We start from the raw sequence: 25,078 nt of genomic DNA, 5'->3' as shown, positions 1-25,078 counted from the left end.
CTGCGCCCCTGATATAACCACGACCCTCAGAACTCACACCCACGGCTCCACCCTCACCTCTTCAGGCACCAGATTCCCCCTCTGACTCAGAATGACATGCAGGAAGGACACATCGGAAATGCTTGATCCGGGAGCCTCCTGCATCCCCGGTCTTCGGAATAGGTAGGGAAAACAACGTTGGGGCATATGTTCTCGGGCGGCTGTGTAAGCTGCTTGATAAGGAGGTACGTAACCGTGTGTGGACAGAGTAACCACGCTCATATCTGGGGGACAAGGTAGCCCTCACGTTCGACCCTGATGAGCTGATGGTTACTTTCCTGGGGAAATACATACAGGACCCCAAGAAGGGGATTGACAGATCCTGGTGGGCCTGCCAGGATAAACTTTTAGACCTAGCAGGCCCCTTAACCCGCATTTTGGATATGGTGGAGGATGCCCTATCGGGCTGGGCCACTGGGCCATCATCCTCCTAGGGAACGCAAATTGCGCCCTCTTCAACAGGATGGGGTGAAACCAAGATGCCTCCAACTTTGGGAACTTCTATCCTACTCGGGGATACTCCTGCCGCCGCGATACGAGAAGTACAACATGGGAGTTACTCCCAGGGGAACAATTCAGGTGAGTCACCCTTCACGCAGCAGCTCCAGGGGGGCAGAGTGGAAATTTTCTCCACAACTGGTAGGTCCTCATATCTGATGCCTGTGTGCTCCATACAGTACAGGGGTTCCAAATAGAGTTTTACGGATCCCCTACCAGGTAAGAATCCCAATCCCCCTAGTTCTCTAATAAGTTTTTGCTGTCCTGGTGATGTAGATTTCCTGGACTTGCTCCACAAAGGAACGGATGTGAGGAAGTTCCCTTACCACCACGGTTTTCTCAGCAACCTCTTTGTGGTAGACAAGAGGGATGGGGTCAAAGACCGGTAATCAAATTGAAGGAATTCAACAAATGGTTGGTTTACCAGCGTTCCAAGATGGAGGGCATCCACCTTCTAAGGGATCTTCTTCTTCCCAATGATTGGATGGCGCACCTGGACCTCAGAGACACCAATCTCACAGTCCCAGTCTTTCCTCCCCATTACATTTCCTGCAATTTCAATGGCAGGGGGAGACATTGGAATTCACCACACTTCCCTTTGGACTGTCTACTGCCCCTTGATGTTTCACCAAGGTGATGCGTCCAGTTGTAGAATACCTCAAGAGCCTGAAGCATTCCCCTCATCATCTAGCTGGACGACATCCCCCTAATGGATCAGTGCCCGCAAAATCTCTCCTGACATCTACAGCTGGCAGTCTTGCTTCTGGATTCTCTAGGTTTCATCATAAATCAACAGAAGTCGGCCCTTGTACCATCTCAATCACTGATGTTCCTGAGTTTCGTTATCAACTCATTCAAGGCCACCCTCAGTCTTCCGTCTCGGAAAATGACCAAGATCAGAGGCAAGCTCTGTCGTCTGTCGGCCCTCCACCTCTCTTCATCAGATAGCAAGAATAGTGGGTCGACTGTCGTCCTCGATTCAGGCCGTCTTTCCGAGCCTCCTGACCTATTGGGCCCATCAAGGTTTTTAAGGCCTCTCGTCTCAGGAAGGGACTGACTTACTCTCAAGTGATCCCCTTATCGGAGGATGCCCAAGAGCAGATCCAATGGTGGCTGGCTAACAAGGAGGCCTCGAATGGGCGAGCAATTTTTGGCTCCCTTACCAACTTGGTTATAGTCAGATGCCAGCGGCACGAACTGGGAAGCAACATGTGGGGAATTCCCCACCGAAGGAAGGTGGTCTGCACAAAAAAGATCCATGCACATCAACTTCCTGGAACTCCTACCAGGTTCGCTGTTGGATCAAGGATCGGGCACAGTGCTGTGTGCTCTTCAAGACGGACAACGTGGCGGCAGTCCGATAAATAAATCACCTCAGAGGGACTCGCTCCAAGAATCTGGCAGACCTGGCACACAATTTCTGGAACTACTGCCTGCAGAATAGTTTCAGTAATGGAATAACATCTCCCAGGAGTATCAAATAAGGTAGCCGTCATCTTCGGGATGTGAGCCTATGGTGTCTACATCCGCCGGCCTGGGCACTATGCGAACATTGAAGACCGTTCTCTGCAGATATTTTTGCATCTCGCCTGGACCCCCAGCTCCTGAGATACTTCAGCTGCTGCCCGAACCCGGACGCAGCGGCCACAGACGCATTTGCCGAGATTTGGCAACTGGAGCAGGATTTTGTGATTCCTTCATTTGTGATGATCATGCACCTCTCTGCCTAGGTCAGGCACCTAATGGCAGAAATTGTCCTAGTGACCCCAACTTGGAGATTGCAAGCTTTGTATCCAGTTCTCCTGGAACTTTCTTGGGATTCTCCAATCCCTCTACCCCTGTTTCCTTGTCTCCATCGAGATCTGGAGGACAATCCCCTCCCCCTAGTTCTGGAGGGGTCTCGGTCTCTCATGACATGGAGGATTACAGGGAAAGCTGGAAAGTCCAAGCCTTTTCGAGACTCACTACATCACTCCTCTACAAGGCATGGTCGGACAGCACAGTCAAACGTTATAAATTGGCATGGTCTAGATGGTTGGGCTGGTGTCATACATGGTGTCTGGATCCCATGGGGTGGAGCTTGTCCACATTCTGAATTTCCTCACCTCCTTGGCTTTGGAAGGCCTGGTATATTGAATCCAACACTTTTAGATCAGCGATTTCACCTAGGCATTTGCAGATGGGCGACCATCTAGTGGGGGAGCAGGCGTTGGTGCGTAAATTTCTGAGGGGCACTTGCCTTCCTTTCCCTCTGGAACCCAGGTAATCTGTTTTATTGGACATTAATACAGTCATCAATATATTCCTGTCCTGGTCAGCAAATAGATGAACATGAAAGGAACGCCAACTAAACTAGCCACTCTTCTCTGCTTAATATCTTGCAGATTTGTCTCAGACATCAGATCTCTGGCTATAACGGGTAGACTATTTACCCCAGAAGGAGCCTCTTGCAATATTTCAAGATGTACAAAACATAACTCCCGCCTGGTTAATTACCCTTCTTCTTCAGATTCCCCAACATTGTGCACAGTGAAATAAAAAAAGGCTTATGAGGCACTGAGGACGGATGTCTGCCCCTACAAACAGGGACAATTGTTGATTGCATTATGCAAACCGTTCAAGGTGGTCTCCACTCCTACTATAGCCCAATGAGTCCGGTGAGCCATGCAGGAAGCCAGCATTCACACTGAGGTTTGGAGCAGGCTCTCCCAGAGGGGCGTTGGCTTCTAAGGCGTTCTCCCTCAGGGCTCATCTGGAGGATATACTCAGCGTCACAGACTGATCATCAGACTCCACCTTTAAGAGGTTCTATTTCAAACCAGTCCTTAATATTGCTTCACTGGTTATAGATAAGCTTTAAACTAGTGCAATCGTTGTCTCCTGTCCTGCCATAGAATGAAAAAGTTCCTAGCTATCATAACAGAAACTTTCAATTCTATTAAGGACACAGAGGCAATGTTTAACCCACCAGTAACTCTTCTTTCTGCCCTTGAGTGGGATAGATGCTTGTCGTTAGTGTGAGTAGATACTTTCCCACTTAGGATATGAGAGGGTCTAAGCCAGATTAAAGATGCTACTCGCTGGGGGGCGTGGCGACGGAGGAGACCAAGATGGCCGCATCCGCTTGAAGCTCCGCTGGTCGGGCCCAAAAGCTTCCAATTAGCTCGATGTAGGAGCTTGTTTTAGTAGCGGGATCTCATCCTACAGTGCCAGGGACAATGCGGAGCCTATTCTGACGCCCGGAGCGGTGCACCATTTGCCCCGGATCTAGATCGATGCGAGCCGGTGCTGGGAGCTGAGGCGGCGTTGGGGCCTACATCGTAGCTGCAGAGCGTCGTTGCTGGGGAGGTGAGTCTGCGTCCGTTACCTGCCCTTGCGCTTCTTTCTGCTCCTTTCCGCCCAGCCATCGGGCTTCTCGCTACCCGCTCTTCCCCTACCGACCTTCCGTGCGGGCCCGGCGGTCTCTGGTGTGCTCGCGAGGTGTTGCGGCCTAGTGGGCGTTCCTAGACTGGGGCCTGATGTGCTGGGTTCGGCGGGGAGCGGGGGTGGGTCTGCGGGGAGTCCCGGGGCTCCGGCGGGGTGTGTCGGCGGCAGTGGAGCATGGCGGGGCATGTAGGCTGCCCCCCTCCCCCCCCCCCCCGGCATGCTCCGTGACTGGTGCGGTGTAGAGGCCTGCACTGGAATCTATACCGGTGTTGTGGGCTCTTCCTCGGTCTCAACTGGGGCATTATTGCGGGCGCTGGCTGCTTTTGGTCCCTGATGGTGGTCGCATTACCTGACTCTGGCTGACTTCCTGCCCTGCTGCTGCGTGTTGGCTACCACCTGCGGCAACTTCATCAGCCCACATGCCCTCACCTCCGAGAACTACATTCTACTGGGAGACCTCAACTTCCACCTGGAAAAGAAAAACGACTGCAACACCACCACCCTTCTGGACAACCTGGCCAATCTCGGACTCAAACAACTTGTTGACACCCCCACCCACCTTGCCGGACACACGCTCGACCCTATCTTCACCTCCAGCAAGCACATCTCTTTCGATCACACCACAGCTCTCCATTGGACGGACCACAGCTGCGTTCACTTCAGCTACAAAAAGACCTCGACCCACAACCCCCCACAACCTATTCCTCGAAGAAACTGGAACAAAATCACCACCTACCAACTCTTCACATCGCTTAACCAAAACCCTCCTGCCATATCATCAGACCCAAACCAAGCTGCCACCAAACTCACACAATGGATCACCCACAGCGCTGACGAATTAACACCCTTGAAAAACCACCAGATCAAACTAGGTAGCAAAAAGGCCCCCTGGTTCAACGAGGACCTCAAGAAATCCAAGAAGTTATGTCGTATTCTCGAGAAAACCTGGAGAAAAAACCCTACCACTGACAACCTGACCAACTTCAAGGACACCACCCGCAAACACCACCAATTGATCCGATCCACCAAGAAATCAGCATTCAAGGATCGACTCGACAACAACGCCCACAACAGCAAGGAACTATTCAACATCGTCAAAGAGTTTACCAACCCCACCGCCGGCACCAACGACATCACTCCCTCCCAAGATCTCTGCAACTCCTTATCCTCTTTCTTGCACAACAAAATCGCCGACATACATAACAGCTTTGAAAACCAGTCCGAAGAACAGTCCACTACACCCCCCTCCAAACCAATACAGCACCCTCACAACCTTTATTCCTGGAACCCAATCACCACTGAAGACACCATCCGCCGGATGAACTCCATCCACTCAGGATCGCCAACCGACCCATGTCCCCACCACATTTTCAACAAAGCAGACTCCATCATCGCACCCCATCTCCGCGATGTCATCAACTGTTCCTTCTACTCCGCCACCTTCCCAGAAAGCTGGAAACATGCCGAACTCAGCGCCCTTTTGAAGAAACCCACAGCAGACCCCTCTGAACTTAAGAACTACCGCCCCATCTCACTCCTCCCATTCCCTGCCAAAGTCATTGAGAAAGCCGTCAATAGTCAGCTCGCCACCTTCCTTGAATCCAACAATTCCCTTGACCCCTCACAGTCCGGCTTCCGAGCCAAACACAGCACCGAAACCACCCTCATCGCAGCTACAGACGACATCCGAACACTACTGGACAACGGAGAAACAGTTGCCCTCATCCTACTTGACCTCTCCGCCGCCTTCAACACAGTCTGCCATAGCACCCTCATACAACGCCTCAGCAACGTCGGAATACAAGGAAAAGCCCTGGACTGGATCATCTCGTTCCTTGCCGGAAGAACCCAGAGAGTCCGCCTCCCCCCATTCAAATCAGAAGCCACCAAAGTCATCTGCGGCGTACCACAAGGATCTTCGCTCAGTCCCACCCTCTTCAACGTTTACATGAGTCCCCTCGCATCCATCGCGCAACAACACAACCTCAATATCATCTACTACGCAGACGACACCCAGCTGATCCTCTCCCTCACCAAAGACCCAAACACCGCAAAACCAATCTACACGAAGGAAAGAAAGAAGTAGCCGAATGGATGAAGAACAGCCGTTTAACACTAAACTCGGATAAAACGGAAGTCCTCATCTTAGGATCATCCCCCTCTGCCTGGGACGACTCACGGTGGCCTCCGGCCCTGGGTACAGCACCCATACCTACAGATCATGCACGCAACCTGGGCTTCATCCTAGACTCCTCCCTTTCGAAGACCAGACAGGTAAACACCGTCTCATCTTCATGCTTCAACATCCTTCGCATGCTCAAAGAAATCTTCAGTTGGATCCCCACCGAAACAAGAAAGATAGTCACCCACGCACTAGTCACTAGCCGACTGGATTACGGAAATACCCTTTACGCCGGAACCACAGCCAAGCTACAGAAAAAACTCCAACGCATCCAAAACGCCTCAGCCAGACTCATACTGGACATCCCCCGTCAAGCTCACATTTCCGGTCACCTGAGAGACCTCCACTGGCTTCCCGTCAACAAGAGAAAAACGTTCCGTCTCCTCACCCACGCACACAAGGCCCTTTACGACCTAGGACCCGAATGCCTCAACACATGACTGTCTTTCTATACACCCACCCGCCAACTACGATCGTCCAATCAAGCCCTCGCCGCAATTCCGCGCATCCATAGATCCACCATGGGGGGAAGATCCTTCTCCTACTTAGCGGCCAAAACCTGGAATTCGCTCCCCACCCACCTCCGCCTCACACAGAACCACCTCTCCTTCAGAAAGCTGCTAAAAACCTGGCTATTCGATAAGTAAATCACCCATCCTCCCTCAAGCGCCTTGAGACCCTCTGGGTGAGTAGTGCGCTATACAAATTTCTGAACTTGAACTTTTCCAATCGGGGGGCTGCTGTGACTATGTGGCCTGGGCCTCCGCTGGTCGATCCCCACTTGGGCAGGGCTGCATCGTTGGCGGCGCCACATATTGCTGGGAACACTGTATGCTCCAAAGGCCCGTCTCTGGCGCATGGTCTGTCACTGGGCGCAGGCCTGACTTTCTGTTTTGATGCAATCCTCACACGTGGCACCTTGACAGATTGGGTGCCTGCTGTCGAGGCGTGACCTGTGCCAACTACAGCTTCCTACACTTTGGCGCCTGGTGCGTGTCGCGGCTGCCGTGATCGCACGCCAGCATCCTCACATCTCGCCCGGCCTCCATGCTGGTCCTAAATGGTTGGTTCCGCATTGTGCCTAGGAGTCGTCTTCTCCCTTTCATTTGCTCCTGCAACTCTGTTTCCTGTCGTTCTACGATTTTGGCCTGGTGTGAGCGGCACTGCCTGGTGGCTCGGCTCAGCTGCGTATCCCCCACTCACTTGGTGATACCCCCTTCGTCGTTCGGACTGTGCAGTAGTGATAGCCTCACACTCTTCTCGTCTGGACCCTCTTCTCTTTTTCAACATGATGGTGAAGAAAATCCCCAAGCAGAGTAAGCTGCAATTTGATAAAGCGCTGGGTGCCACGTCGGATGCTCCCACCGATCAATCTACTGAGCCCCCTGGTCCGTAGGACACTGATTACCCGGCCTCCCTTGCCACGGCTATGTTAGCTGAAATGAGAGCCGGTTTCAAGGCGTTGAATGGCCGGTTTGATGACCTGTATAGGAAATTCGCTGATATGGGATCTAAAATTCAGGTGCAGGATCGGCGGCTGGATGTCGTGGCGTCTAGGAGGGTGCTGCATCCTCCTTGAAGCGGCTGGAAAGAGTCGAGAAGATTCTCAAAGATGTGGCTATCAAGAACGAGGATTTGGAAGCCCGCATTCGCCAAAATAACATTCAAATTATTGGAGTTCCCGAGACGACAGCCACCGGTCGGATGGACACGTTCGTGGAACAACTACTGACGGACCTGTTCGGCAGGGAAACATTCAAGCAGGGCTTTGTCGTGCAGCGCGCCCATAGATCGCTGGGCCCCCGTCCCCGACCGGGCCTGCCTCCAAGGTTCATCATTGCCAGGCTCATGAATTTCCGAGACAGAGACGCCACCCTTCGTGCTGCTCGTGACTTGGGGGACGTCCAGTGGCAGGGTAACAAATTGGCTTTCTTCCCCGACTTCACCATCGTGGTACAGGAGGTGAGGCGCAAGTTCCAGGGGGTCAAGGCATCTTTGAAAAACTTGGGACTCCGTTATGGCATGCTGTACCTGGCGAGGCTAAAAGTGGACATAAATGGCAGGTCTCGAGTGTTCGACACGCCGACGGAGGCGCAGGAGTTTTGCCGGGAATATAAGAAAGATCTGCTGGGGCGTCTGATGTGCCGAGATCTGCTTCCCCACCACAGGGGGACTCACAGACAAGTGTGGAGCTATTCGCCCAACCGGGACTGGTTGACGGTTTTTGCATACTTCTTTGACGTGTCCTGCTATGCTTAATTTGTTCATTCCTGTTATCTTTCTGCACTGTTATTTGCTCTGGTGCCCGACTGGCGTTGCGTTGCCATGCCCTATGGTGAATACCGTAGTGACCTTTCCTAGTGTTCTAGCTTTGCATTGTGCTTCATTTGCTCCCGCAGATATGCTAAGATTTCCATTGCACATGCACTTAGTTAGCTATTTTGGGGTATGCCTCTTTAGGGTTTGTGAGAGGCTGGGTGGTGGGTGGGGGGAGTGTTGGTTCAGTTCTAATGGTCTTTGCAGTTTTTTTTGATTCTGTGGTTGCAATGTGGCTTGTATCATGCATGCATGACGTCGCGTTTGTTGTGACAGTATTTCAATGGTTCAGCTAGGGAATTTGCCCGGTCCTTCCGGGCTTGCACTGATGACGTGGAACGTTAGAGGACTAAATAACACTAGAAAGCCTAGGCAGGTCCTTCATTACATAGTACGACACAAGGTCGATATTGTGTTCATGCAAGAGACACATTTGTCTGCATCAGATCAGGCTCCGGTTGCGGCAAGTTGGGGTTCTCATAGGTTCTTTTCCAATTACAGTCGCTATGCTAGGGGGGTTGCCATCTTCATACATAAACGGGTCCCGTTTGCACTTCATAACACGTTCCTGGATCCCGAAGGCTGTACCCTGATTGTTACTTGTTCATTGATGGGACAGAGGGTTACCTTGGTTGGGATTTATTGCCCTAATGTGGACTCCCGGCTCTTTTTCATGATTTGCAGGTACGGCTCCTTTCACTCGACCCCGGGCTATTGATATTGGGGGGTGATTTCAATCTCCTATTGGACCCCACCAGGGACAGCACCTCCGCTTACCCTGATACTAAGCCCCATGCCCGACAAGCCCTCAGGGACATATGTGCTCAGTTTTCCTTGTTGGACGTTGAGCTCTAACTGCACACACACCTTCCGGATTTCACCCATTACTCAAGGTTTCATAACACATGGACCAGGATCAACTATTGGTTGGTTTCCCCAGGAGTGGCGGGTTGGTTGGCTGATGTCCTTACCCTCCGCCGTACACTTTCGGACCACTCTCCAGTGATCTTGCGGTTGAATATTCCCTGACCGGGGGGTAATGAGAGGCAGTGGCGTTTCCCTGGCCATGTATTGTTAGATACGGTTTTTATTGAAGAGGTCAGATTGGCGATTGAGGATTACTTTGACATAAACACTGGGTCGGTGGACACGTGGGCGGTTCTCTGGGAGGGCTTTAAGGCTTATATTAGAGGAGTATGCATTGCCAAACACGCTGGTGTCCTACGTGGTCTCCGCTCCACTTTGAATCGCATTGAAGGTGACAATGCTGCTTTAGACCGCGAGATGCTCGCTGCGCCTTCTGGGGCTGGGGAGTCTAGGCGTTTAGGTGCTACTACTGCAGTTTAGAGAGGCCGCAGAAAGTGAGCTGTTGTTCCACAGTAAGCAACACGTTGCGCAGCACTATGGCGAGGGTGAGCATCCCGCTAAAATGTTGGCCAATACACTGCGACCCCGCGTGACTCTGCTTACATCACTGACATTTGGGGCCATTTTCTTTCCTATTATAAAGCGCTTTATACCTCTAAGCTCACTGGTGATCTGCGTGGCCAGGGGATTACCTATCGGACGTCGCTCTGGTGTATTTAGAACGTTACATGCAAGACTTTCTGTTAGTCCCCATCACTCCGGATAGTATTGTGGAGGCCATCGATGCCTTGCGTGGCTCATCGGCTCCTGGTCTTGACGGGTTTTCGGCCGATTTTTATAAGGCATATAAGGACATCCTCTTTCCGCGGTTGGTGGAGGTCTATGCGGAGGCGCTTGAGGTCGGTATCATTCCCCCAACGTTCAGAGAAGCGGTCATCATTTTCCTGCCCAAACCAGGGAAGAATCCTAAACTGTGTGGCTCTTACCGGCCTCTGTCGTTGTTGAACCTAGACTGTAAAATATTGGCCAAGGTCATTGCGATTAGATTGTCTTTATTGATGGAATCTATCATTTCTCCGGCGCAGTCGGGATTCGTACCCCACAGATCCATCTTTCTTAATTTGAGGACCTTATATACCGTGTTGCATAGGATTGACCCCTCCACGCTCGCTCGAATGGCCTTTTTCCCTATCCGTCATGCGCCGTATGGGTATGCTGGAATGCTTTGTCTCCACGGTGGCTCTGTTATATACCACTCCGGCACCCAGGCTGCGCCGGAACAACACTCTCTCCGACCCTTTCCCCTTGTCTCGTGGTACGAGACAAGGGTGCCCTTTATCCCCGCTCCTTTGTATTTTGGCCATCGACCCTTTGGTGCGCCAATTCCAGGAGAACCACTTACACCGTGGCCTTCAATTTCGAACGGGTCCCCTTTTAATTTCATTGTATGCGGATGACACTGTCCTCTATGTTAGGATGCCCCATATTAATTTAGAGCCCTTGATTTTGGAAATCATTAGGTTCGGCAAGTTTTCAGGGCTCGGTATTAACTGGCACAAGTCCGTTATTTTCCCTTTTACTGTTAGCACCAAAGCTTGGCCTTGCGAATTCCCACTGGAATGGTGCAGCGACTCGGTTAAGTACCTTGGTGTTCATATTCATCTTGACACCGCTACAATGATTAGACTCAACTATGGCAGTGCGATTAGCTCGTTGGAGTCACAGACCGTGAAATGGCTTCGTCTTCCGCTGTCTATGGCAGGTAGGATTGCTATAATTAAGATGGTTGTCCTGCCCCGGTTTCTCGATCTTTTTAACAATATCCCTATCCCTCTCAAAAATACTTTTTTCACTGCGTACGCTTCTACTGCGATTAGTGTAGGGGGACAAGACGCCCCGAGTCTGCTGACAGACTCTTACTTTGCCATATGATAGAGGGGAGTTCGGGGTTCCAGCTTTTTATTTACACTATCTGATTGCACAATGTTGCTATGCATATGTTTGGTTTCCCCCGGATGCACGCGCCCAATTTTTAAAGCCGGAGGCAGACTTGGTACTCCCGCGCCAGGTGGATACTATCCTCCCTAAGGGGTTCCCCCATGATCCGCGAGATGTTCAAACAGTCTCTACCACATGTTGGGCTTGGGACAAGCTACGCAGGTTGTTGGGATTTCAATCGGTATACTCTTCTGAGTTACCTCTGCCTAACCCTTCTCTGCTCCCAATAACGGGGGAAACCTTGGTCCAACGAACCCTGGAGAAATTTCACGTTCGTACACTCGAATGGTCACGCATTTTGGATATCGGAGGAAGCCCGCTTCAGTGATCGCATCTTTATGGACACCTTTGTCCTGACTCGTGTTCGCTCCGCATTTCAAGCCATTTTCCCTTCCTTTCCTTCTGCCCCTGAGCTGCTCCTTCCATTGACACTTGATACAGAGCCCTGCTGGTGCGCATTTGATTTCAAAATTATATAAACAGTGTTGTGCGATTCGGCCAGTGTCTGATACCAGGGTGCGGACGGCTTGGGAAGTAGACTTAGGTAAGCCCATTTCCGACGACCAGTGGGAACAGTGTTGTAGGGCCACCAGAGAGGTATCATTGAACAGCAGACACAAACTACTCCATTTTAAGTTCCTCCGCAGGATGTATCACACTCCCGCACGCTCCCATGGAATAGACCACACCAGACCACACCACTGCCAGAGGTGCTTTTCTCCCTTTGCCGACTTCGCTCACCTTGCCTGGACGTGTCCTAAAATACATCAATACTGGACGCTTGTTCACTCTACACTGCGGGACGTACTATCCATACAGCTTTTGCCCACTCCAGAGATTGCTCTGCTGGGTTATGTGTACAACTTCCCTCGGAATGTTAGAAAACTGGCTGCTTTGGGCGTTAAATAAGCTGCTCTGCCAGTGATAGAGTGGTAACGCCGTCCAAAAAAGAACACTAGACCTCAAAGCCCTGATTGCCTTGTTCAAGTTTCCTTCCAGCATATCTTCATGAGTTCTATAGATTTGGATACCTAGATATCGAAACGTAGACTGTGTGACTTGAATGCTGGTGCCACCGACATCAACCTCACTCATGTCCCCCTGATCCGCAAAGAAAAAAGCATGTGTCTTAGTGGTATTCAAATCGAGGCCCGATAAGAGTGCGAAGTGTCGATATGTCTCAAATAGTGGGAACAGCGACCTGCGAAGATCAGATATATACATAAGAATATCATCAGCATATGCCGAAAATAGATGAGTCATATTACCTATTTTTATCCCCCAGTCTAGAAAATTCTGTCTTATCTTTATGGCTAGAGGGTCTAATGCCAAAATAAAAATGAGGGGTGACAGGGGGCATCCCTGTCTCGTCCCTTTGTGTATGGCGTATTCTTCCAAGATGTGGTTCCCTGTTCTAGTGCGTGCCATGGGGGTGCTATATAATACCCGCAACCATGTAATGTACTCCTCCGGTATCCCGAATTTTAATAATGCCTTGAACATGTAGTCCCAGTGAATAGAATCAAAAGCTTGCCGGAGATCCAGCGAGATACAACCAGCATGTAGATAACGTTTTGGGGTCTTAGTCATCAGATAGTGCAGTTTCCTGATATTAAGGGAGGTACTGTGTACCGGTAAAAATCCTGTCTGATATATGTGGATCAGTTTTGGTAAATGTGGGAGCAGTCTATTGGTCAACACCTTACTCAATATTTTATATTCCGTGGGCAGTAGCGAAAGTGGCCTATAGTTCGCCATGTCAGTATGGTCTCTACCCGGCTTTGGCAGCGAGATAACCAATGCTTGGGCCGTCGTAGTGGGCAAGGAGCCTTTCTCCCATATTGCTTTAAATAAGTCGACTAGTCGGGTACTAAGGCCTCAGCATATGTATCATAAAACTCAATGGGGAGCCCATCTATGCCTGGTGTTTTATTGTGCGGTAACCCCTTCAGTGCCACCTTGATCTTATGTGATGTAATGTGTCCTGCAAGACTCTTTCGGAGCGGTGTCGGAATTTCTGGGAATGTTAGGGTAGATAGGAAAGCCTCTATTTGATCCTCAGTAGGGGAGACAGGCACCCCGTATAATGTGGCCTAGTAATCTCGGAACGCCGAGTTGACCTCACCCTGGGTGGTGACGATGTCCCCATTTTCTTTAAAGATCTGAGGGATAACCACTGATTGAGGGGCATCGCGTATGAGACGTGCCAATAATGCTCCCGCCTTGTCAGCCTCACTATGTGCGCGCAGTGTATATGCCGCGTAGTCTATCACCCTCAGTGATTCTAATAATTCTGCATGTCTAATTCGCGCCTCCTGTAGGGGATCTGCTTTCTCGGCATCCGTAATTGCCTCTTGTTCTAGCTTTCCCATACATTCCTCAACGTCCAGCAGTGACTTGTGTAGTTCCTGTCTCGCTCCTACCGTCGTACCTATGGCCTTCCCCCGTATTACTGCCTTAAATGCGTCCCACTCTAGCAGTCTACTCGAGGCCGTGTTGCTGTTATCTGCAAAATAATGATCTATAGCAACAGAGAGGGTATTGCGGAATACTTGGTCCTCTAGGAGTTGTGGCCAGAGTCGCCATGTCGGAACCGGTGTAGGCACCCTGCCCCATGTAATAATTAACTCTAGTCGGTTATGATCCGAGAAGGTCTTAGGAAGGTATGTGGATTCAATCACTTGCATAGCTATCCTATCAGAGCAGAACACTCTATCTATTCTAGTGTGGAGTTCGTGTACTGCAGAGTAATGTGAATATTCCTTATGTAGTGGGTGTCTCATCCTCCATACATCACGCAACCCTCATCCCTCCGCCCAACGAGTCAGTGCTTCAGTTTGTTTGTGCACTCCAGTGCCGTGTAAGGGTGGGTGTGATCTGTCCAGTAATACATCCATCACCACATTGCAATCACCCCCCAGTATCCAAGGGTGCGCCTCCCACCCGGCCAATGCACCACTTAACACATCCCAATATTTATCCTGCTCGTAATTGGGGGCATATACAGTGCCCAATACTACCAATTGACCATTCGTGTACCTTTAACAAATACGTATCTGCCCAGCTTGTCAATTCTCTGTTCCTAGGCCACAAATGGCACCCCGTGTCTGATCCAAATCGTAGCGCCCCTTGCATAATTCGAATAGAGGGAAGAGAACACTTGTCCCTTCCATTTCTTCCGGAGTTTTACGACCTCACTTTCGACCATGTGTGATTCCTGCAGGTACACAATCCGTGCCCTACGGCGCTGTAGTTGAGCATGTATCCTGTGGCGTTTGTGTATAGTACCCATCCCACGTATGTTCCAAGTTATAATTACATATTTCCCCAGTGTATGCATCATTGTATGAACCATAATGAGGAATCATGTAGTGCAACATGTGGACAGATTAGTGTAGTAAAAATAACAGTTAATTCGAGACCGTACCCCCTTCCCAACTTCCCAAATACTCGGTCCACTCTGAAAACTATACCGGACCACAACACTTAACAACTGACCCATTCCACAGTTAAGGATCACAAAGGAAATTAACAACTGATCCAAGAAAAAAGAAAGAAGAAAGAAAGAAAAGGAGGACTTGTAGAACGCTTTCGCCATATGGGGGGGGCTGCGCCTGCGCACTACACACAGTAGGGTGTATCCAACATCTGCCGGGTCGATGCTGCTACAGCACCAGGGCTATAATGATAACTAGCCTCAACAGGTCCATGATCAGCTGCGGAGTCGCCGAGGGAAATAGTGCCACACTCCCCTCTGAGTCCTACCACTGCGACACCTCTTCCTCCATAGATGACTTAGTGTCCGTCCTTGGAGCATTCGTGAAGGTGGCTGTAGCCAGGATCGCCTGTTTCTTGTTCTGTCTTATCTGTTGCGAGGTAACCTGTATCCGTCCAGTGGTAATACTCGGCCTACCTCCTCTACGCCCAGTCGAGGCACCTTCAAAGGATCTCTTTCGCTCTTTGGCCTGTGCTGCAATCTCCTCAGCGTTTGTCAGTTCCATGAACTCCAGCCAGTCCTCCACATCCCCAGGGCTTTCACAAAAGTACGATTTCTGCTCATGCAGTATTTTCAGCTGCGCATACTGTATCTTTAGGTCTCTGAGCCGCCGCTTCAACACCATGAAGGAGGACCTTTGCTTCTGTACTATCATCGTGTAATCTGGGTACAGGGAAATCCTTGCATGTTCAAAATTGAACGGAGTAGTTTCCCTGGCTTTCTGCAACAGAGTGTCCCGGTCACGGAAATTTAACAACTTCACTATGAGGGGCCTCGGAGGGGCACCTGGCTTCGGCCGTCCGGTGGGGAATCAGTGTGCACGTTCTATGCAGAATTGTGGGGACAGACCCTCCGTCGTGACATGTTGTCTGAACCATCGTTCCGTGTATCCCGAAGCATCAGGCCCTCGCTTTTCTCCGGAAGACCTATCACCCGTATGTTATTTTGTCTTGCTCTCCCTTCTGCGTCCTCTACTCTTTCCATTAGGGTGGCCACCTGCGTCTGCAGTTGTTTCACATCTACTTGTTTCTGCTTTGGCAGTAGTTCTGCCAGTGTCACTGCATGGTCTTTCACCTTCTCGGCTGTTTTAACGTGGTCCACCCTAAGCAGGTTCAAGCCAGTAGACAGGGACCCTATTTGGAGCTCTAGTGCCTTTCTGGAGTCCCGCACTTCCTTCAAAATGAGGTCCAGCTTGTCCCCTGGGGCCGGCACCCTCGACGGGGGAACACAACCAGACCCCAGAGTGTTATCTGCACTATTCAGGTTATCCGGTACCGGATCCGCACCACACTGATCCTGTTGTCTTGGCTTATTTCGCCCATCTTGCCCGGTGAGCGCGATAGTCAGGCACACTGGGGCATAAGAGTCGTCAACAGTTGGGTCGTTAGGTTCTGCCCTTTGTTCTGTGCACGGTATGACCTATGCTGCTGCCAGAGACGTGTTCATTCCTTACCGTTGGTAAGACCTCAGATCCAACCACCCAGACACCTCACGCGTAACGGACTCACAACGTGTCTCAGCTCCTGTCAGGCTCCAGAGTGTCTGGCGCTAGAACAAAACGTTCCTCGCCCCCCATGTAATACACCTCGCAGTGTCCTCGGATTTCCTTACGCCTACATCCAAGTCTCAGAGGAGGGGAGAAGAAATAATTGTATCGGAAGAGGTAGCACAGGGCGCCCGTATCCACTGTTTTCCCGCATTCGTCCCAATACCTGCTGGGCACGACAGCAGGGCAGTACAACAGGCTGTTTGGTTCTATTTGGCACCCCAAAGGATCACGCCGACATCCACGCAACGTATACACAATGGAAGGTCGCCTCTTCACCTCCAATTATGGGCCACTGGTCTCCTTGGCCCTTGAGTAGATCGTACTTCAAGGAGTGCACCACAGGGGGAACTCACCATATCTCCTGGGCTGGTACACCGTAAAGACGGATCAAAACAGGCTTTTGCACTTCCGGCCAGGCCTTCCAACCACAGTCTGCGCAATTACAAATGGCTGCAGTGTCTGGGGAGTTTCGCCCACCGTGACTTAGACACGTTGCGCAGCCCGTTCCTTTCCCGTTACGGCAGTATATAAAGGCATTTCTCTGCCTCCTCTCATGCCCCCGCTCCGCTTCGCATCGAGGGGGAGGTTCACTCCGCGCCGCTATCAGCGCAATCCGCCGGGGCCCACCACCAGTGAATGCAGGCTTCACAGCATCCACGGGCAGGCGTAGTCCGTACCCCAAGATTGGAACGTGGGGCCCTTCTCAGCATTCGGCGGTGCGTCTAAATCGGCTCTTGCGTCCTCCGGGCAGATCAGCGCAGCTATGCGGCAGCTCCCCTATCCATGCTCCGCCCCGGGTCCGAGCCACAGGATTCCAGCGTCCGCGGTATCAGCCGCCTGTTTTCTACCGCCGTTCCGCTCACACCCCTTCCCTGCGTCCTCAGCAGCGTCGGCGCAGCCAGTCTCCCTCTCCAGCCGCAAAGTTTCCGTGACCGCTTTCCGGTCTTCTCCCGCAGCTGCAGCCGTCAGTACACAAAGGGGGGCATTAATAAATCCAGGATTTGGATAGCCCGGGCCGGAGCTCCCCTGGCAGACAACCGCCATGCTTGGCTGCTGGCCACGCCCCCCATTTGTCATTGCTTCTGGACATTCTCGCCTCAATGCTGCTAGGTTTGGTTTTAATTGCTGTGGACGATGAGATCTTCTTCCATTTTGAACTATTGTGTTGTTTGATCTCTTATGCTTTGTATGTGTTCAAAATTTGACTGTACTTCACTTCTTGCTTCCATTGCCATATGTGACTGTATTATGCTTGATCTGCTACATGTGAATTCTGACACCATTGTTGTTCTAATCTGCATTGTACCATCGTTGCAACGCTTCTGTGTAAAAACCAGAAAATAAAGTGAAAAAAAAAGATTCTACTCGCCGTCTGCAATCACAAGAAGAAAGAGGAGGCAGCAACAGAGTTGTGGCACTAAGGAGCGTCCCTAGAGACATCAGAATGGACATTATTGTTTATTTGAACTATGACTTCTTCCCTTGGCTTAATGGGAAATTAAGTCTTGTTAATGTTTTAAACAATGGCTGCTCTTCAATGAAATTAAGAAAGATAAGCGTAATCCTCGTCTCTGTGTCCATAGCAGAATAGAAAATGTACATTACAATAGGTAGGACATTTTTCATTCGCCAGTAAAAATAGCTCTACCGATATCTTAAAGGACCTGAAGTTGCTGAAGAGACCCAATGAGCCAGTGCCAACCATTAGAGCATCCAAGTGAAGCAGGAGAGGATACGTAGCTATACTAGAAGAAAACAATTATCCCAGATGTGGCCTGCATTTGAGAAATCTATTGTATTTGGGGACAAGCAGGGATCCAACTTGGAGGTGGGGTGGGTGACAACAGCAGGTAGTCCGGCAGTGCCACGTCTTTGATGAAAATGTGATAAAAAGAAGACACATTCCTCCAGAACCGCATAAGCCTCGAGAAAACAAAAAGAGGAAATTCCTCAAGAAATAAACCGAAGACAGGTGAGAGCCTTACGCCTCATGAGTGTGCATGGTGTGCATGCATAGAGAGACAGTGATACTTTCATTACGCCCTTACAAAGGCCCCAGACCTGAACGGACTCATAGCATGGGCTGAAACATGTTATCATGATTTTTTGAGGTTATTTGAACAGTTATTTAAAACATACCTCGACATATGCTTTTACCCGTATCCCAGGTACCCTAGGTATAAAGGATACTTTTTGGGTATACTTGTAGGTACTTTTAACTACATACCCCCATCTGAATTCTTGCTTATCCGGTTATTCAATCTAAGAACTCCCCTTTCTATCTTGGGTTGAGTTCGCCCTGGTGCTACCACTAGGGTGTGGATAGGCGCCGATGATGAAGCATGTCACGATAAGTGAGTGAGGCATCTACTCCAATATCTTTGGATATCTCAGAGGTGTGAGGAGGGACCTCCCTTGAAATATTAAAGTTGTCCTTGTGTGTGAGATTTATTTTGGGACAATGCAACTGGTCCTATTATCTCTTGCTTTCTACATTGTGGTGGAAGCCAAGAAAATATGTCAATAAATTAGCTGGAGAAGTGGAGTCCATACAACAAACTTTTTTTTACTTACCATTGCTACAATCAATCTTCAAAACAATGCAATTGTGCTACTACAACACCTCAAATGGGGCAAAACACGCTGGCATTATCGTACCATGAATGAATTACAAGGAACATTAGACGTGATGGAGATAACAAATGTACTGGACAATGCAATTTGCACATCCTAATGTCGGCACTGCGTGCCTGTCACATGTATCACAAGTGCAAATGCAGCAATTCATCCCCTACCCCTCCCCCTTTATTCTGTCTCACTTTCATTTGTAAACTGTCTATTTTACGAAAAGCAAATAAAGACATATATATAAAAAAAAAAGGAATTACAAGGACCCAGCGAATTTACCACAAGTCATTTGATTAGCAGGTCCGAAGATTACAGCCTTTGTAGTTTGTTTCTGTCCGAGGCACCCACAGACTTAGAGCCTTGAAAATCTATATCAGACGAAACATGTGTCAGCTGCCAGATGTGTATGTATCTTTTCAATCAAGATATGTCTGAACACTTGAGAAACAGACATTGAAACTGGATGAACAAGAATGCATGAATTTCTATTTTAGGCACTGTAGTTGATATTTACAATACTAACTGATTATGTGTGCTCCAGTATGCTTTTGATATGATTGAAATCCAATCCGGGTTACAATCAGGTATATACCCTATTGGTAGCAGAGTGTATGGTACTATGGAAGCACCAATGTAATTGTGGAACAACCACACAGGACACACACACCTTTGTTCTTCGAATGTTCGAATATACCTAAACCACTGCTGCCCAAATATTTGTAATTGATAGTTTAAATATTGAATTACTCAAGCTTGGTTTAATTTTTGGCAAGCCATATCCCACTCTTTGTTTTTTGTTACCCAGTTTCCTACTGTTCCTTGATGTTTATCAATTGCCCACCCATGTCTCTTCGTAATGCAGAGTGAAGATTGCCAACAAGCCTTCCCCAAATGCTAGCAAAATCAGTGCTGCCAGTGTTTTTGCTATATGGGGTGCCTACAGAAATCCTGCCCACAGTTCTCCGAGTGTGTGAGCTATTTTTGCATTCTGAAGGAATTGCCCAGGCTGGACCAAAAGCTCTTGCAACTCTTTAAAGGATATAAGTCCACTAGAGTTCTACAGCCTCCCTCTTTCCACTGTGCCATCCCCATGACATATTAGATCTGTTTTAAAGGCCAGAGAAACTATATCCGTGTATGTGGTACAAAGGAAGCTCTTTTAATCATCTTCTATACCAGCCTTTCCCAGATCCTGCCCACTTGTGTTAGTATGTATGGGGACTGCTTGAGTATCTGTGCACCCATCAACTGCAACACTCACAACACTATCTGTATGTGTATGCCCTCTAGCAGCTTCTTTTTCAAGGTCAGACCTTTGTCCATCCATTGGGCCACATGCTACATCTGCATAGCCATATAATAAAGTCCAAGGCCTAAGAAGTCCCAGTTAGTTTTGAGCCTCTAATTTAACCCTACTGTGCTTAAACACCCACACTAGTTGTTTTAAATACTGATCTAGCTCTCTAAGTAAATGTATCCGCATAGGAGTCTGTTAGCCTGACATCCATGGTGTGGTATTCCCCAAAACATTTTGCTTTCACCCCTCCTATCCTCTGAATAAATTTTTGTTTGCATTAGGACACTGTGCACTTTACCACTACTAACCAGCGCTAAAGTGCTTTTACTCGACGTGCCACCCATTAAAGTAACACTTTGAAACAAGCCCCAGGCCCGTCACTGGAGCAATTTGGCATTTTCTTGTCCTAACCATTTGTGCCTCTGCCAGTGTCCTGGGTCAAATGACTGTGAATGGCTCTGCTGTTGGACTTTCTTCATTCCTTCCAGACATTGAGACAATAGGGTTTTATATATAAAATTCTTAATTTGCAATCCCTAAATAGTGAATCCTAAGAAATTGCTATTTTGGATTCACAAATCGGACAATGACAATGTGCAGGATGGCACATGTTGTGATGATTTTGCAGGATGTGTCCGGTTTGTAGAGTAGTTCCCCGCCGGTCTTGTGGAGGAAGTGGAAGTTGGACTTTAGAATGCCAAGATCCTCTCAATGATTGAGCACGTTGTCCTATATAACCTGTTGTATTGTCTCTCACTTTGTGTCCTCTGGGTCAGGTATGGTGTGAGTAGCCAGAGAAGTAATGCATAAACACGACCACCTTAGGTAGCTGAGAATAGAACCCATTAGGTCATATTACACACACCATCCTGAACCACTGCATTTATTGAGTTTATGATTGTCTTATCAAGTAGGAACACATCGACAAATTCACCCTGTGCCAGTTGGTTCTGTATTCCACTGCAGGGGAAACATAAAGGAGTATTGGGTGCTGCCTGGGTATCTGCCAACAAGGAATTAGTTACTTACCTGTACACTATAGTTCTCCAGTATTATCTTTCATAGATTCACATGCTTGTATCTTCCCCGTCGTCATGGTGGGAGTCTCACGGTAACAGAATGACCAAGCAGTATCATAGAGAAGAAAACTGCATAGAAAATCCCCATAGGGGCTGTATTATTTGGTAACCAGACCATTTCTTTGTTTTGGTCCAAAAGCTAGCCAATCAGAATTGCTGCCCTGCCCTCACACTCCCCAGCAGCAGCTTCCTGCCTCAGATTTCCGTCCCCGAGTGAGAGACAAGGATAAATTCCGAGAACAAGATCTGCCTGAGAAACGGGGAGGCGGGCGGGCGCATGTGAATCTATGAAAGATAATACTGGAGAACTATAGTGTACAGGTAAGTAACTAATTCCTTCTCCAGTATTACATCTTTCATAGATTCACATGCTTGTATCAGAGTAGTAAGCAGTGCTCACCATATCCGTAGCGTTTCCAGGACAGAACCTAGAAGGAAGCTCTGCCGCAAAGCAATGACCTAACAATAGCTATGAAAAACATCAGCAATACTATAAATGCATGTCATTACACATCAAAGTACTGTATAGCAAAAAACAATATGCCATTAGGCCATACCTTACTGGAATAGACGCTTCAGAACAGCTTGACCCACTGCCGTGTCCTCCTTCCACGCAGTGTCCAGACAGTAGTGTTTTGTAAACGAGTGGACACTCTTCCACGTTGCTGCCCTGCAGATATCTGGCAGTGCCACTCCTGCGAACAAGGCCATCGAGGTTGCCATCTTCCTCGTTGAATGCGCCTGCACTTTAGAATGTAGCGGCTTCCCCGCTTTGTCATGACATTTCAGGATAGCTGAGGATATCCATCTAGAAATACTCAGTCTCGACAATGGAAGACCTTTCCTCTGCCCTTCAAATGCGATGAACAATTGTTTGGACTTACGGAACGGCTTTGTCCTCTCAATGTAGAACTTTAGGCATCTTGAAATGTCTAGAGAGTGTAAGGCTCGTTCTGCCTCCGATGAGGGCTTGCTGAAGAAAGTAGGTAGAATAATGGGTTCGTTCAGGTGAAAAGACGTCGCCACCTTGGGAATAAAGGTAGGATTAGTTCTCAATATAACCCTGTCCTGACGGAATTGTAAGAAGGGTTCCTCCACTGAAAAAGCCTGGATCTCGCTAACCCTCCTTGCAGATGTTAAGGCGAGAAGGAGGGCTGTTTTCCAGGACAGGAACTGTAAGTCTGTCTTATGTATGGGCTCAAAGGGTGGCCTCATAAGCTGTGATAGCACTGTATTCAGGTGCCACGGTACAGGTGGTCGTTGGATGGGTGGAAAGACTCGAAAAAGTCCCTTGATAAATTCCTTTATTACTCTGGATGACCAGAGAGATGGTTCGTTTGGCTTTCGTCTGAATCTTGATATTGCTGCTAAGTGCACCTTGACTGAAGCATGCGAAAGGCCTGACTTTGATAGTAAGAGCAAGTAAGGCAGGATACCCTCAGGCTGAACCTCGAAGGGATGCAAGCTTTGTCTGTTGCACCAGTGGCAGAAACGGGTCCATTTTGCTGTATATGTTTTGTTCGTGGATACAGCTCTCGCTTGTGAGAGGATATGCCTGCACTCTTGCGAAATAGTTAGGTCCTGAAATTCACGCTCGTGAGGTTCCATGCGGACAACTTTAGAGAGCGTAGATCCGGATGCAGAATCTGGCCATTCTCCATGGAGATGAGGTCTTGAAATGTCGGTAGCTGGATGTTGTCGCCCCTCGACAATTGAAGGAGGTCTGAAAACCACGCTTGCCTTGGCCAGGCTGGAGCAATCATTATGATCCGGCACGGTTCCAATCTCATCTTGCGCAGGATGCGCGGAATCAACGGGAACGGAGGGAACGCGTATGCAAACCTTCCCGTCCAGTCCAAGAGGAATGCGTTTCCCATGGATCCCTGTTGACGGTACCTTGACGCAAAGTGAGTGCACTTTGAATTGCTTTGAGTCGCGAACAAATCTAATGTGGGAGTGCCCCACCTTTGGAACAGAATGCAAATCTGAGTGTCGTGAAGCTCCCACTCGTGTGTCGCATTGGAAGTGCGGCTCAGGGCGTCCGCCCGAGTGTTGAGGACTCCCTGTATATGCTGGACATGGATCGATATTTCGTTGGATATGAGCCACTTCCAGATCCTTTGCGCCAGCGCTGACAGCTGTTTGGATCTCGTCCCGCCCTGTTTCAGCAGGTAGAACATGGACGTGGTGCTGTCTGTTTGAATCAGTACTGACGACTGACGTATTCTGGGAAGGAAAGCTTGAAGCCCTAGGAATACTGCCTTGAGCTCCAACATGTTTATGTGAAGCTGAGCTTCCCAATCTGACCAAAGGCCCTGAATCTCCAGCTCTTGAAGATGCGCGCCCCATCCTTTCAGTGAAGCGTCCGTCGTCATCACGAAGTCGTGATCCCGAGGAATGAAGCTCAGTCCCTGGTTTAGGTTTTTTAGGATCTTCCACCATGACATGGCCACCTTCATACTGGTCGTGATGGTAATGCGATCCTCGAAGGTTCCGCTGGCCTGTACCCACTGCTCGTCGAGTTGTTCCTGCAAAGGTCTCATCCTTAGACGACAGTTTGGCACCAACGGGATGCAGGATGACATCATCCCCAACATGGACTTGTAAATCCTCACGGAAGTGGACTCTTTTGCTTGTAGAGAAGTCGTCAGTCCTCTGATCTTTCTGATCCGATCTTTGGAAGGATAAGCTTTTCCCTCTTTGGTGCATATCCATGCCCCTAAGAATTGTATGCCCTGGGCCGGAGTCAGCGAGGACTTCTCCAGGTTTGTTCTCAGGCCTAGACGCTGAAACAACCGGACGCAGTTCTGTAGAGATTCCGCTGCGTCCCTGAAAGATGGACCTGTCACCAGCCAGTCGTCCAGGTATGGGTAGATGTAATGGCCTTGTAGCCTTAAGTGGGCCGCCACCGGGGCCATGCATTTGGTGAATACCCTCGGGGCTGATTTGAGTCCGAACGGCAGGACCTTGAACTGGAAGTGGCGACTCTCCACGGCAAACCTCAAATACTTCCTGTGCTTCCGATGGATGGGAATATGGAAGTACGCATCCATGAGATCCAAGGACGCTAAGTAGTCTTTGCCCTTTAACATGAGCAAGATCTCCTGCAACGACAACATTCTGAAGGGTATCTTTTTTATGTAATGATTGAGATCCCTCAGGTCCAATACCTGTCTCCATTTCTGGGCCTGTTTCTTTTTGATGAGGAAGAAATGCGAATAGAAGCCTCTCCCTCTGAGATGCTGTGGTACTTCCTCTATGGCTCCCTTTTGTAGGAGCGAGAGAACTTCCATCTGCATTTCTTTGCGATGATGGTTGGGCCTGAGCACTGGAGGGTGGTCCGGTGGTATTTCCACAAATTCCAGTGTGTGGCCCCTGCTGATGACGTCCAGGACCCATCTGTCCGATGTTATGGACATCCAGTTGGCGTAGTATTGAGACAGATAGTGGTCGTTGTCCGGGATCCGTATTGTGGGGAGCGCCTGCCTGAAATCATTGACGTCTATTAGACTGCTGATTTTTCCCCCTGGCGTTGGATTTACCTCTGGACTGTTGTTGGTAAGAGGAGTTGGAGGACCTGTACTGGTTGTTGGAGTTAAACTGACGATATCCCTGCTGACTGTACGGCTGATATCGGGTAGATTGAAAAGAGGATCGTTGGTTAAACTGTCCTCTAGCGCCCCTCTTCCGAAAGGACTGAAAC

At 49.3% G+C, this 25,078-nt stretch overlaps 1 protein-coding gene across 1 annotated transcript in view; it reads right to left on the bottom strand.

The window, feature by feature from the left end:
- The window catches only part of LOC147722860 (kinesin-like protein KIF17), a 1,643,424-nt gene that overhangs the window by 866,489 nt on the left and 751,857 nt on the right, over positions 1 to 25,078 (bottom strand). The window lies entirely within an intron of this gene.

This window comes from Lissotriton vulgaris, chromosome 4_1 (genome assembly GCF_964263255.1).
Source record: "Lissotriton vulgaris chromosome 4_1, aLisVul1.2, whole genome shotgun sequence".
NCBI classification, from domain to species: Eukaryota; Metazoa; Chordata; class Amphibia; order Caudata; family Salamandridae; genus Lissotriton; species Lissotriton vulgaris.
The sequence above is the reverse complement of the archived record's forward strand: the minus strand, read 5'-3'. Positions and strand labels throughout refer to the sequence as shown.